The sequence below is a fragment of the Poecilia mexicana genome, unplaced genomic scaffold (genome assembly GCF_051168715.1).
Source record: "Poecilia mexicana isolate PSO_F unplaced genomic scaffold, ASM5116871v1 scaffold_2, whole genome shotgun sequence".
NCBI lineage: Eukaryota > Metazoa > Chordata > Actinopteri > Cyprinodontiformes > Poeciliidae > Poecilia > Poecilia mexicana.
In genome coordinates this window covers 9,942,795-9,954,711 of record NW_028263371.1, presented here as the reverse complement: position 1 = coordinate 9,954,711, position 11,917 = coordinate 9,942,795, and positions in this window count along the sequence as shown.

Here is an 11,917-nt window from a genome sequence, read left to right as displayed (position 1 = left end):
CTAAACTTGAGCTATTTTGCAAAAAAAATGTTTAACCAATCCGTATGTAAAAGTGTACATTTGGCTTGAAAACAGTTTCCTGAAACCTATCAAAAAATTACAGTGGGCATATCATGAGCATAAAGTGCTCAGGTTTCTGCACTTTACAGCGTGAGCAAAGTTATTTTCCTTTTTTCATTCAGGTCTTCAATTTAATCTACACAAACTGTGTTTACACTTAGAATAGACATAATCCAAAAGTCTTGTAGTTGCAATGGTACTTTTAAGTTTTGACTCCTGGAGGGCTAAAAATATGCACATGCTAAACTTTTATTAGCAAAATAGTTTTAAAATCATCTATTCTTATCCTTCCACTTTACAATTAACCCCCTGTGCTGTGTTGATCTTTCATGCAAAGTCCCAGTGAACAGCATAGATGTTCAAAGTCGTTTCATGTAAAACTGTGGTAAAATTCACTTCACAACAAAGCACTTTCGAAAGGTGCTTTATTGATTAGATTTTTTTTATGCCTTTTGTTCCTTAGTGGGACTTCAAGGTTCAAAAATAACCTTCGTCTCCCTACTCCTCCTCCTCCTGTCGCCTCTGTAGTTAATAGGAGAAAGGTGTCTCTCTGCTGGGAAGTTTTTCTCAAGTGTCCAGAAGCAAACGAGGGGTCGGCTGAGACAGGAAACCCTTGGCCGGTCCTGTATGAAGATGGCCCTATAGGGCAGAGCCTTCAAAGGGAGACGGGGATGATCTCCCCAGGGAACCCGCGCGCGCGCGTCAACGCACACACGCATGCCCGCGCGCGCGGCCGACGTCTATTGAAGACGGCTACGGAGGGGCGGGGAGGGGGCGAGGGAAGGCAACCCCAGTGCGAAACATCAGTCAACAAGTGTGCACCCGGGGTCAAAGTTCAACACACTTCTATTTTTTCACCTGCTTCCTACAGCTTGCAGGAAACTTTTGAAGCCGTGGCGGGCTGGTATGGCTTTGCTTTAGGGGCGGCTAAGTTTGTTTACCCATACAGTACAATACACCGGTTGACGCTTTGATGCTTGGAAGATGTTACTGATACGCTCATCGGGGGGTGCCACGGCACACACGACCATCGGCGTCCTCTGCCTGTGACCTCCTCAAAATGCAACTAATGTCACATGATGAAATTTCCCCCTCCCGCTCTGCGCTGTTTTGTCTTTTTATTATTATTATTATTATTATTATTATTATTATTATTTTATTTTTGCTGCTTTGATGGTGAGATTCAGAGGCAGACAAATCTGAAAGTACAACAAATATGTGCTGTGTTCTTGAACGGATTGTTTGGTTCGAGATGAAACCTGTTCCAACAAGACTCGTGTAAAGGTCGGCGTGTTGAGGAGACTTCACACTACTGGAGGGACCGCAGACAAAAGGAAGATCAAAAATGATAGGATAGTGACATTCAACACGAAAGGCTTTTTGCTTCACATTATTTTCTGTCGTGCAGAGTAACACGCGGCGCTGCCGGTGTTCGATTGGCTGCAAAACCATCACCTATTCTATTTATGTACTTATGGATCCTTCCTTTACTTTCCGTGTGATCCTTTCATTCGGCGCCTGTCGTCGACTGTCTGCCGGCGCAGGGCTGCGCCGGGACGCCAGTGGGGGAGCCCACTTTTGTCATAATCATTCTTTGAATACCTTTCATTATCATAAAATATGTGAGTATTAAAGGGACGGGTTCATCGGCCCCACCAACATCTTCATTATCCATTCTGACTGACAAAAACCTGCTGTTCTAGGGGGGGTTGACATTAATAAAAGATGGAATCCGACAGCTTTAGGAAGTCCTCGGCTTGTTCTCTCTGCACCTTTTACCTGCTTGTATCCGCCGCAGTGATGTGTAAGGAAATCAGCTGTAGGGGCCATTATTTACTGTGTTTTAGTTAATCACACTGATGAGTTTTGCTCATCATAAACACTGGCAAAGGCGATGGGAATCGTTTCTGTTTGTTCTCTTGGAAAATAACATTAAACTGGAAAAAAAAAAAAAAAGGAGTTTGGCTTGACTGCTGCAAAAATTATTTGGAAAAAAAAAAAAAGCATTGTCATCCCCTTTTGTTGCAACAGTTTCAATAGAAAAACAACAAGCAGGGGAGCACTGATTTCAACCCACTGGGGCTGTTTTGGAACAGCAGGTGAGCTGTTTTACATTTGATAAACACCAACGGCAGAACTCACCGTAAAGGTAGAGTTTATCAAAACTGCCACACAGAAAGTCCCTAAAATCTTTTTTTTTCTTTTTTTTGAAGATGTGATTGTCATGGTGAATTGAGGCGATGTCTAGAAGAAAGGTCTTTTCTTTTCCTTATCCTAAATGTTTGTATACATCTAGGCCGAGGGGTTTATTTTATTATATTTTTTTCAGTACAGTGGTTCTCAAGTGTCTTACAACTAGACTTGGACTTTTTTTTTTTTTTCTTGCTTGAAGCAACGTTATAAAAACAAAGAAATAACAGAAGGGTCCTACGCAGAAAATCTATTTGGTCTTTGCGACCCAGTTCACCAAATCCAAAAAGGCTGCAGCTGCAGTAAGAACTTATGGTGATTTGTATCTCATCAAGCCTTTCACACACTCCACCACCTCTACTACTAATAAACAATCAATTATCATTTCTGCTGACATGGCAAATAAGCAATACTACTGATACTGGCACCACTACAGGCAATCGAGGTTCCACCTTCTTAGTTTTCGTGACTCCAACAGTTTGACAACCCTGGATTTCTGAACGTTGGTCAGACGTTCAGATATTTTTAATCAAATAATAGCTCTAAAATGTTGGCCCGGTTTTTGGGGTTAGTGAGGATACAAGAAGAAGCCTCATCATTCCTGACAGTCAACAATATTGAACAATAAGTCAACCAGATTAAACTTTGCTAAGCTTCTAGAAATGGTAGGATGCCAGCAGAATGCTGGTTAATGTCAGTGAACTGACTGATGAATTAAGTTCAGTCTGTGGACAACATATGCCTTTCACCTGCTTCATTTAGCTCAAGCTACTGCTAGCTACTCAGACTTCAGACAGACAACACTATTAGCAAAGTCCTATATATTTACAATTTTTGTCAGCACCACTACAAGTTTATTGCTTTTAGAAGAATGTTTTCCTCTGTCCATGCTTTAACTTCAAACCTAACCCAGTCTGTTGGGTCAAATCCACCACCCAGCCCTGCTTGGTTAGTGAAATAACCCAAACTGCACAGTTGTTTTTCATTCTTACCAGTCAGTGTTCGAGTGCAGTGTGAGTCGTGCCGTAGGATTGAAAGCCAAGCGCGGCAGCTTGAAGTGCACAGCGTAAGTAGCAAATTGTACATCTGCACGAGTGGCTCATCAATGTGACAGGATGTGATCAAGGGCGGCCCTGTGATGTGTCCGCTGGGCCTCCACGCGGCCCTCGGTCTCCTTCACCCCCCACGGACTCCCCCCCCCCACCCCACCCAGATCCACAACAACCCTAATGGGCTCTGATGTGCACCTCCATCTTGCCTGTCTAATTGATGTAAATAGTGCACATTTGAACCCACAGTCCTTCCCACCATCCCAGCTGGCCCCTCCCTCTGTTTCTTCTAACAGTAGGGGTCAGAGGTTAGAGTGACTGAATGAGCATTAGAATGGCAGTCCTTATTAGAGGAGCAGCTTGTCTGACACCCCAACCACATCCTAGAGAGGGGACCCACCCCGTCCGCCTCATCTAGATCATATTACATGACACAACCTCGGAGCAGATACTACCAGCGCGCTACGACACTGTAGGCCACTGGGGCACGGTGGCATTTCCAGAGGAGTCCCCCCCTCGCCTGTCACAGCGCCTTCCCGACGCCGCTCTGTCCGTCTGGCTCCGATGCACTCTGTCATTTTAAGCAGGGCCACTGTCGGCGGGCATTGGGACTCTGCGTCTCCATGCCCTGGCATTTTCAGCGGCTTCCTCGGCAGCCTTAGCATCCGGCCACCCTCTTGAGAGTGTGTGATGTCGCGGTCAATGATTAATAGTTAGAGATGCGCTGTAAAATGCCCAGTGCGGCCAGATGCTAGTCAGGGCTTTGTTTGAACTGATATAATGGACATCGGCTGCCAATTTGGCTCCCTTACAAAGCCTGGAAGTTCCCCAAGATTGATTCTGTTTCTCTGCAGCAGTGCCCCGGGGGCTGAATTTTTGAGGATGCACTCTTGTGAAAAATGTTGCGGGGTATTATCTTCAGCTGAGAGAAGCGCTGCGAATGACAATAAACGGTCATGGATACAGGCTAACAAAACGGTCAATATAATCCTTGACATTTGCATGCAAGAGTGAAAATGTAAGCCAGTTTAGGATCATTTTATGATATCTGACATCAAGGAAAGTCTCCCTGGCTGAGGATGAATCAAGACGGAAGGCGGGTCGGGGGGGGGGGTGGGGGGTGGGGGCAGGCTGGGATAATTTGCAGCAGGAGCCCTGCGAGACTGTTTTGCAAAACAAAACGAAAGCAGCTAGACCCTTATTGAAAAATATAGTGCAGTGAGACGGAAATTTATTAACTGGCACCAGTTAATGTGTGCATTATTCATTTCTGGCGAGCATGAAAAATGATCTAAAGAGGTTTGAAATTGCAGACGCGCAGGCTGACTGCACAGTGGCTGAGCTCGCTGGTTCGTTTCATCCTCTTGCAGGGATGTTTGGGCAGAGAAAGGTGGAGGGCTAAAGGGGCAGAGAGACTGAGGATGGAGAGGAGGAGGAGTGAAGACCCCTATTCTGGACAGTAGAGTTTTTTTTTCCCCCTTTCTTTCCCAGTAACAGCTGTGCTTGTCTCACGAGGGGGCGGCAGCAGCACCGAGAGAGAGGCTGCTTGGGACAGATGGACCAGCACCACCTCCCTAACCTCCCACCACCAGCACCTCTTCTATTAAAATCTCTTGCTCTATTAATGCTTTCATCCAGGCATATATGCCTGGACACACTGAAAACTGCTGAGCTTGCACCAGTAGACCAAGTACATCAGCTCCAAAGTTTGTCTGTGTTCAGTTGGAGAAAAGACCTGGACCTCACCATCATTCTGCCATTTTTAAGTCTTCTCAAGAAGACTTTGTTGAGTCAGCTAAATGTTAATGTCTGTGTGTCGCTTTAAAGATTTTAGTTCGCACTAGAAAAGTTTGTTTCACTTATGGGCATTAACCTTTTACCTGCTGAGTAGTCACTTATATCCTTAGTTTTAACCTAACTTTTACTTTTATGTACTATTCTTATATTATTTTGATAATTCTTGACATAAAAAAAAAGTTTTAGTTTTTTTTTTTGTATTGCAGCTTTATTGTTCATTAGCAATGTCTACTATTCCCCAATAAATATAAAAAATGTGCTCAAAGTGTACAAATCGCCTAAACAAACAGTAAATAAATGCTTAACAACATTGTGGATCCTAGTGACTTTAATCAGGACGAAAATCAAACCCCATATTCAGGCTCAAACCCAGTTGTGTTTGATGAACTCTGGCAAAAATCGGCCCACATCTGATCTACGAGTTGGTTACCAAAACAACCTAAATTGTGTGTATTTTTTTGTTTCTTTCTTTCTTTTACCCCACAGTTTTTATAATGTGCGATTGTGCAGACTCCGTCGCTCCGTCTGACTTTCTTCTTCTCCTCATCTTCCCTGTAGTAGGAGGTTGTGGGCAGGAGTTGGTGCCAGTGGCATATGGCTTTCCACTGAGCTAAACATTCATACAAAAGACAACCCCATCAGTCATGGCTGTGACCATGTGAAGGGAGAGAGCAGGCCTCTGATGAATGGTGTTTGGGACTTACCTGCTGTTAAAACATGCCCTCCAAAAAGAAAAAGAAAAAAAACACCACCTCCCTGAAGTACGTATAACATTTACAACTGTATCGTGCATGTGATGGATATCACTTGCGGCAGGTAATAACCAAATAACAAATATGCCTCCTAAAGCCTTTTTTCCAGAACCCCAGGTCAGGCCTTCATAGACCAATTAATGCAGAGCATCTGCTGTACAGCAGCAGCACAATAAAAAAAAAACAAAAAAAATTTTTCATTATTTTATTTAATAAGAACAAGAGCTGCTTCCTGCTTGCTCCAGTACCTCTCACTGCTAGAGTGAGTGTGGAATGGGTCTCCTACATTAGACCAAATTAATCCATTCTTTAGGGATTCTTTTTTTCCTCTCTCTCTCCCTCTCTTTCCTTTCCTGGTTCTGTGAGGAAAAACCCGGCACGCCTTTGTTCTTCCTCGAGCGCCGACGTTTTTTCTGCCAAATTTAACAGAAGGCTCGGAGGGTAACAGGGGTCCAGCCCAGTATCACCTTCTGGAGCAGAGCAACTAGCGGAGAAAGACAATCAGCCCCTGAACCCTGCTGTCTGCAGCACAAAGTGAAAAGACTCTAATTGGGCTTTTTCTCCCCTTTTTACGCTGCATTTTCCTGCAGGATTGCTGGATCATGAAAAAGCAATTAAGCCTCAGATTCATTCTAATTTTTCATCCTTTCATTGGTGGAAAGGAGGCAAATGTGAAATCACTTATCTGAGTTGGAGCGTATGCTTTTGGTGACGTTTCCTGTTTTCATTTTAATGGCCGACTGACAGGCTTTGGGGCTTAAAGGACTTGATTGCACATTTAAAATAATACAGCCAGGGCAAATTACAACATAATGATAGTTATGGGCATTGTTTTGAATCTAAAGGAAAACTACAATGTGTTGAGTTTACAAAAAAATAAAAAAAATCTGCAAATCTTAAATAGTGCAATATAATAGAAATCTAATGGGACTGCAGTTCTCAGTGTTACACCTAGGGGCAGTGGTGTCCACAAAACCCAGACCTCAACGCCGTGGTGATAGGAAGTCAGAAAACATGGCAAGGAAAATGCTCATTGCTCACTTCTGGAGGAAAAAAAAAAAACTATGTACATATCAGTTCTATGTTTTTATCTTTTTAACATTCTTATTGTGAAACTACTGAACACAATAAAACTTCAGGTCTCCAGAATCACTTTGTTTTAAAATAAGTTTTTTTTTTTTGAAAATAATAATTCTTCCCTTAAATCATGTGTCATAATTAATGTTACAATATTAACTGTAAGAAATCAACCATTCCTCCTCCCTCACCCCCCCCAAGATAATTATCTGGTTTTATAGCCCCTCATTAGTCAGCTGACACACTAATTAATATTACACTTTAAGATGTTGCTGTCATTTGCATATAAGCAGCTCTTCTTATAATACGATAATCAAATTGACCTCTGAATGTAGAAGAACAGTGAAGGTTTTCTCCAAAGATTCTGTTAAAACATTTTTATTTTAAGTTTTTCCAAATTATTCACGGGCAGGTTGCAGCATTAAAGTGTACCAAGTTTTTTTTTTTTTTTAAAACTTCAATTTCAAAGGTGACAACATTTTCCATCGTGTCTATCCTGTAGCTTGCAGTACTTCTTGTTAGATTCCAGAACACAGCGTAGAGCATCACACCAGTGCCCCTCTTCCACCTGTTGCTACAAACTGCGAGTCACCTGCCTTGATAAAAATGAGTTCCTTCACTATTTTCCTGTCTGCGCAAGAAATAGAAATTTGACTATTCTGAAATGTTTTTTATGTTTTGAAATAAGTTTATAAAATGCCTAAGGCATGTGCCCTTCATCGCTCTTATTAACGCATCGCATATTTTAAAACAGCATACGACTGTAAGCATCCAACTGCAGGCTCTACCTGAGCAGATAACCTGACTAATTAACCCACCAATGCAACTTTAGCTGTCGGGTGAAAACCTCAAATCAACATGTTTAACATCAACATGTTGCTTTTGTTTTCTTCTGCAAATATGGACATCTTGCACATCTCTTTTTGAGTCTGCAGATAAGTATTCAGTGAAAATATGCATTAAAAAAAAGCAAGCAACAACAGGGAATAAATGGAATGAAAAGCAATCCATTTCCTTCATTTCCTGTCATAGTTCAGATATTTGTTTGGAAACAAAACATTTCTATCTGACAGTACTGTCGTTACACTTTATGAAGAAAAAATAACAGCAGAACAGAATATGTAGGGAGTGCTCATTTTAAATTGTTACTTCAAAATCAAATAAAATTTATACACAAAAAATGTGTAGAACTACAATATTTAGCATGTCATAATATCTCTGGTGGTTGTTGGTTTTCTGCATTAACTAAAAGCAGGAAGATTAAGTTCTCGCTTTAAATGTTCGTAAGAAGAAGAAGAAGAAGAAGAAGCGTATGCTGTGAAACCTTGAAACAGGTACAAAAAGAACATGAGAAAAATCAGCGTAAAAGCATAACTGACAATGATAAGCTTGAAAACAAGCAACACTTTCTAATATTTCATGGTGTTTGTTTTATTTTGGTTACACTCATTCATGTTGAGTTTGAAAAAGCGACACATCCGAGTTTCAAAATGCTCTTTTCAGGACTCAGAAGATCGTCATCACCGATTCTCCCAGGTCCAATCCAAGCTTTGTTAACCAAGCGCTTAACTCTCACATAACCCTAAACTGTTCCAGGCTACAGAGTCCATACATTGTAAATTAGGTCTGTTAATGTACTCTACTCTCTTCACAGACACAAAGAGGGACAGCAGTGGGCGTAACTACACACACACACACACACACACACACACACATTCATACAGACCATGCAGTGGTGTTTGGCCTCGCATGCACTCCTGTTTTCCCACCATGCACAAAGTGATCAACTATCACACCCCCAGACAGCTAGATGTCAACGTGAAATACCTTCATTTGCATCGGCTTTAAAAAAAACAAAAAAAAAAAAACAGCCGACTTCTCGTTACGCCAGCGACCCACCAGTGCCCCCATAAAATTCACTTTAGCCACGGGGGTCCTGAGACCTTGCTAAATACTGGCCCAATACTGCTGTCAACAGTCCGTCAATCATGGGGCAAATCCTTGTGATTAAACAGAGCTTCGCTGGCTGGCTTCACAATGGACCCGACTCGGCTGAATTAAGCCTGGACGTGCGTGTGCTGCAGAATTATGTCATTTTGTTTTATCTGAACATATCCGTGCAAGTCCACTTGTTCATTTATTTATTTATTTTTTTGTTTTTCTCCTGCAAGCTTTTAATTTGGCAGCAAAAAAAAACAACAAATGGTGTACATGTTGCAATGGAGAGCATACACGCAAAATTTGCTGAGCTCAGAATAACGAATCATCTTTTTAGTAATCTCTACAATATGTTTTGTAGTTTGCAATAGGTCAGAGCTGCTTCCCTGACCTACTGAGTGAAAAATGAAACAAGGAACGCTGAGCGGCTCGGGGAATCGTCATGTAAATCAGGCTGCTATGCTAAGAGCATCTAAGCGGGGCTGCAAAAGCCTCAGACAGACAGCTGAATAAAAGACAGCTGAAAAGATCGTCTGTGATGAGATAAGAGACGACATCTAATCTGAGTCAGATAGCTGATACAGCCCTGCCATGTCTAAATCCTCGAGTTTGGTCTGAAGAGGAAGGATTTAACTTAAACCCCTTTCAACATGCTAAATGTGTTTTTGTAATTAAACCCATACAATTAACACTGACAAGCGTGGGTCAAAAAGAGCACGGCTCCACTGTTCAGATGAGCGTCCGCGAGTGAAAAGGAACACAAGACGAAGGGACAAGAGACAGGGGGGGGAAAAAAAAAAAAAAAAAAATGAAGACGGAGCCCGAGTTTCAAAAGAGAGACGGAAAGAAAGAAAAACAAGAATGAAAGCAGTGAATGAATGAATGGAGGGAGAGGTGGAGAGAGGAGGGGAAGAGGAGGCACACTCACTGAAGCGGTATGGATTTCAAGCATTCAGTCTATAGAGCGCTCTGCGAGTTAACCTCCAGACCACAGTGTTTATTCTGGGACGGTGTTCCAGATCTGGGGGAATATCCAGTTCCCGGACATCAAAGCCTCAAAGCTGTTGGAACAAAGCTTTTAGCTGCTCCTTAAAGCCCCACGTTAAGTGAACTGGAGCAGCTGTGGCAATGTGTGGCAATATTTTCACTGTAAATACAACACCACATGGCAAAGGGTGATGGATTACCAAACAGCTAGAACAACTGAGTTTTGATAGCAAAAACTATTTGTAACGGGACGACTAAAAATGCAATTTAAAACGCACGAGGAGAAATCCAGAAAGCACAGAGGCAACAAGCTGAATGGGGTTTTATAACACATTAAGCGATTAGAGAAATACAGTAATACTCGTGTTTTATGAGAAGAGGCAACTGATTTGTTCAAGTAACATTAATATATATTTTTTCATTACGTTTCGATTTGCATCGACTTCCTGTGATTGTAAATTCACACTGCCGCAGTTTCTGAATAGGTCAATATGACCCAATTTTTACTTTACTTTTTGATTTGGGAAAGAAATTCAAAATATTTTTCTTAAATGTTTTTTTTTTTTTTTCATATGTAAAAATCTCCAAGTGTTGTGTTTTATTTCATAAACTCACAATTACATGATATAGTTTGAATTAGTTCTGTTAAAATTTTGCTAAGGAATGCTGTTGGGAGTTATGTAAGCAATATGTTGCCTATTTATGTATTAAGCTGTTTAAATTGGACGTTTTAGTTTAATATTTTTTAGCTCTTTCTTTGCTTCCAGGTTATTTTTTGGCTGAAAAATTGAGCCAACAGTTTTAATATTTAATCTACCTTCTGCTCAATCCCTTTGGTACATCATACAATCATAAGAGAAATCGGTATTTAAGAAAGACTGAAAATGATGAAGCGGTTGCAAAATTTTGTAGAAACTGACGTACGACAGCTGGACATATTATTTCGAACGAAACAACAATGACAAACTGGAAATTGTAAAAATATACCTGTGTGTTTATGACTAGAATCATAGTTTTGTTCTAGGATAACAGTTACCATATCATATTTATATATATTTTTTGGGGGGATTCATTTTTAAAGTCTTTCTTTACCGCAAAAAAATATATATAATTGTATAATTTCTGTGTTTTATATGTTGTCATATTTTCATTTACACACACACACACACACGCACACACACACACACAAAACAATTACATAAAAGATCTTATCGCATCCTCCCGGCACAAACAGCCAGAAGAGCTGCTTGGCTGCCATGATCTCCAAGCGATCTTGGCGTGTGACCCATGTCGCAGGCATCATGGCCTGATGGACACAGCTGTCTGGCTGCAGGCGAGACGGAGCAAAGAGGAATAGTGGGAAAACACAAGATAGAAGAGAGAGAGAAAGAGAGAGAGAGAGAAAGACCGGGAGAGGGCAATATTTTCACTGTGTGTGTGTGTGTGTGTGTGTGTGTGTGGCAGTGTGTGTTTAGCGGACGTACTGATCATCCCATGGCAATTTCTGAGATGTGTCCACTCCATGTGGCACCCTCGGGATAAAGCCAGGAAAAAAAAAAGACAAAGTATTAAGAGAAAAAAAAAAGAAAGTCACACTTTAGCAAGTTCGGCACAGAAGCACTACTGGAAACAACGAAATAATGACACATACCTGGTGAAATATGTGGATGTGATAAAAAAAAAAAAAAAGACACTCATTAATGATCTTTGACCTGAGCAACAGAGGAGACAAAAGTATAACAGAACCTGGGAGGAAAAGTCCTGCAAACGACATTTAGAGGTACAACTTATTAGGTAAAAAGTTCTTCATATACTTTGCCAGATTCGCACTTAAACTGTACAAACTTTTACCTGAGAGTCGGCGAGGGGCCGGTTACAGCTTTCAGCCTTAACGAGATCTCAGAAAAAGAGCCTGACTGCATGAAGCATAGAGTATCACAGTGTTCTTCCTCCTCTAAGGTTTTTCTGAGCACTGCCAGCCAGCTGGCTCTAACGAGGCTTCCACATTAATTCCCCCACTTGGAAGAAAAAAAGAAAAGAAAAAAAAAATGAACTGATTTTGGAAAA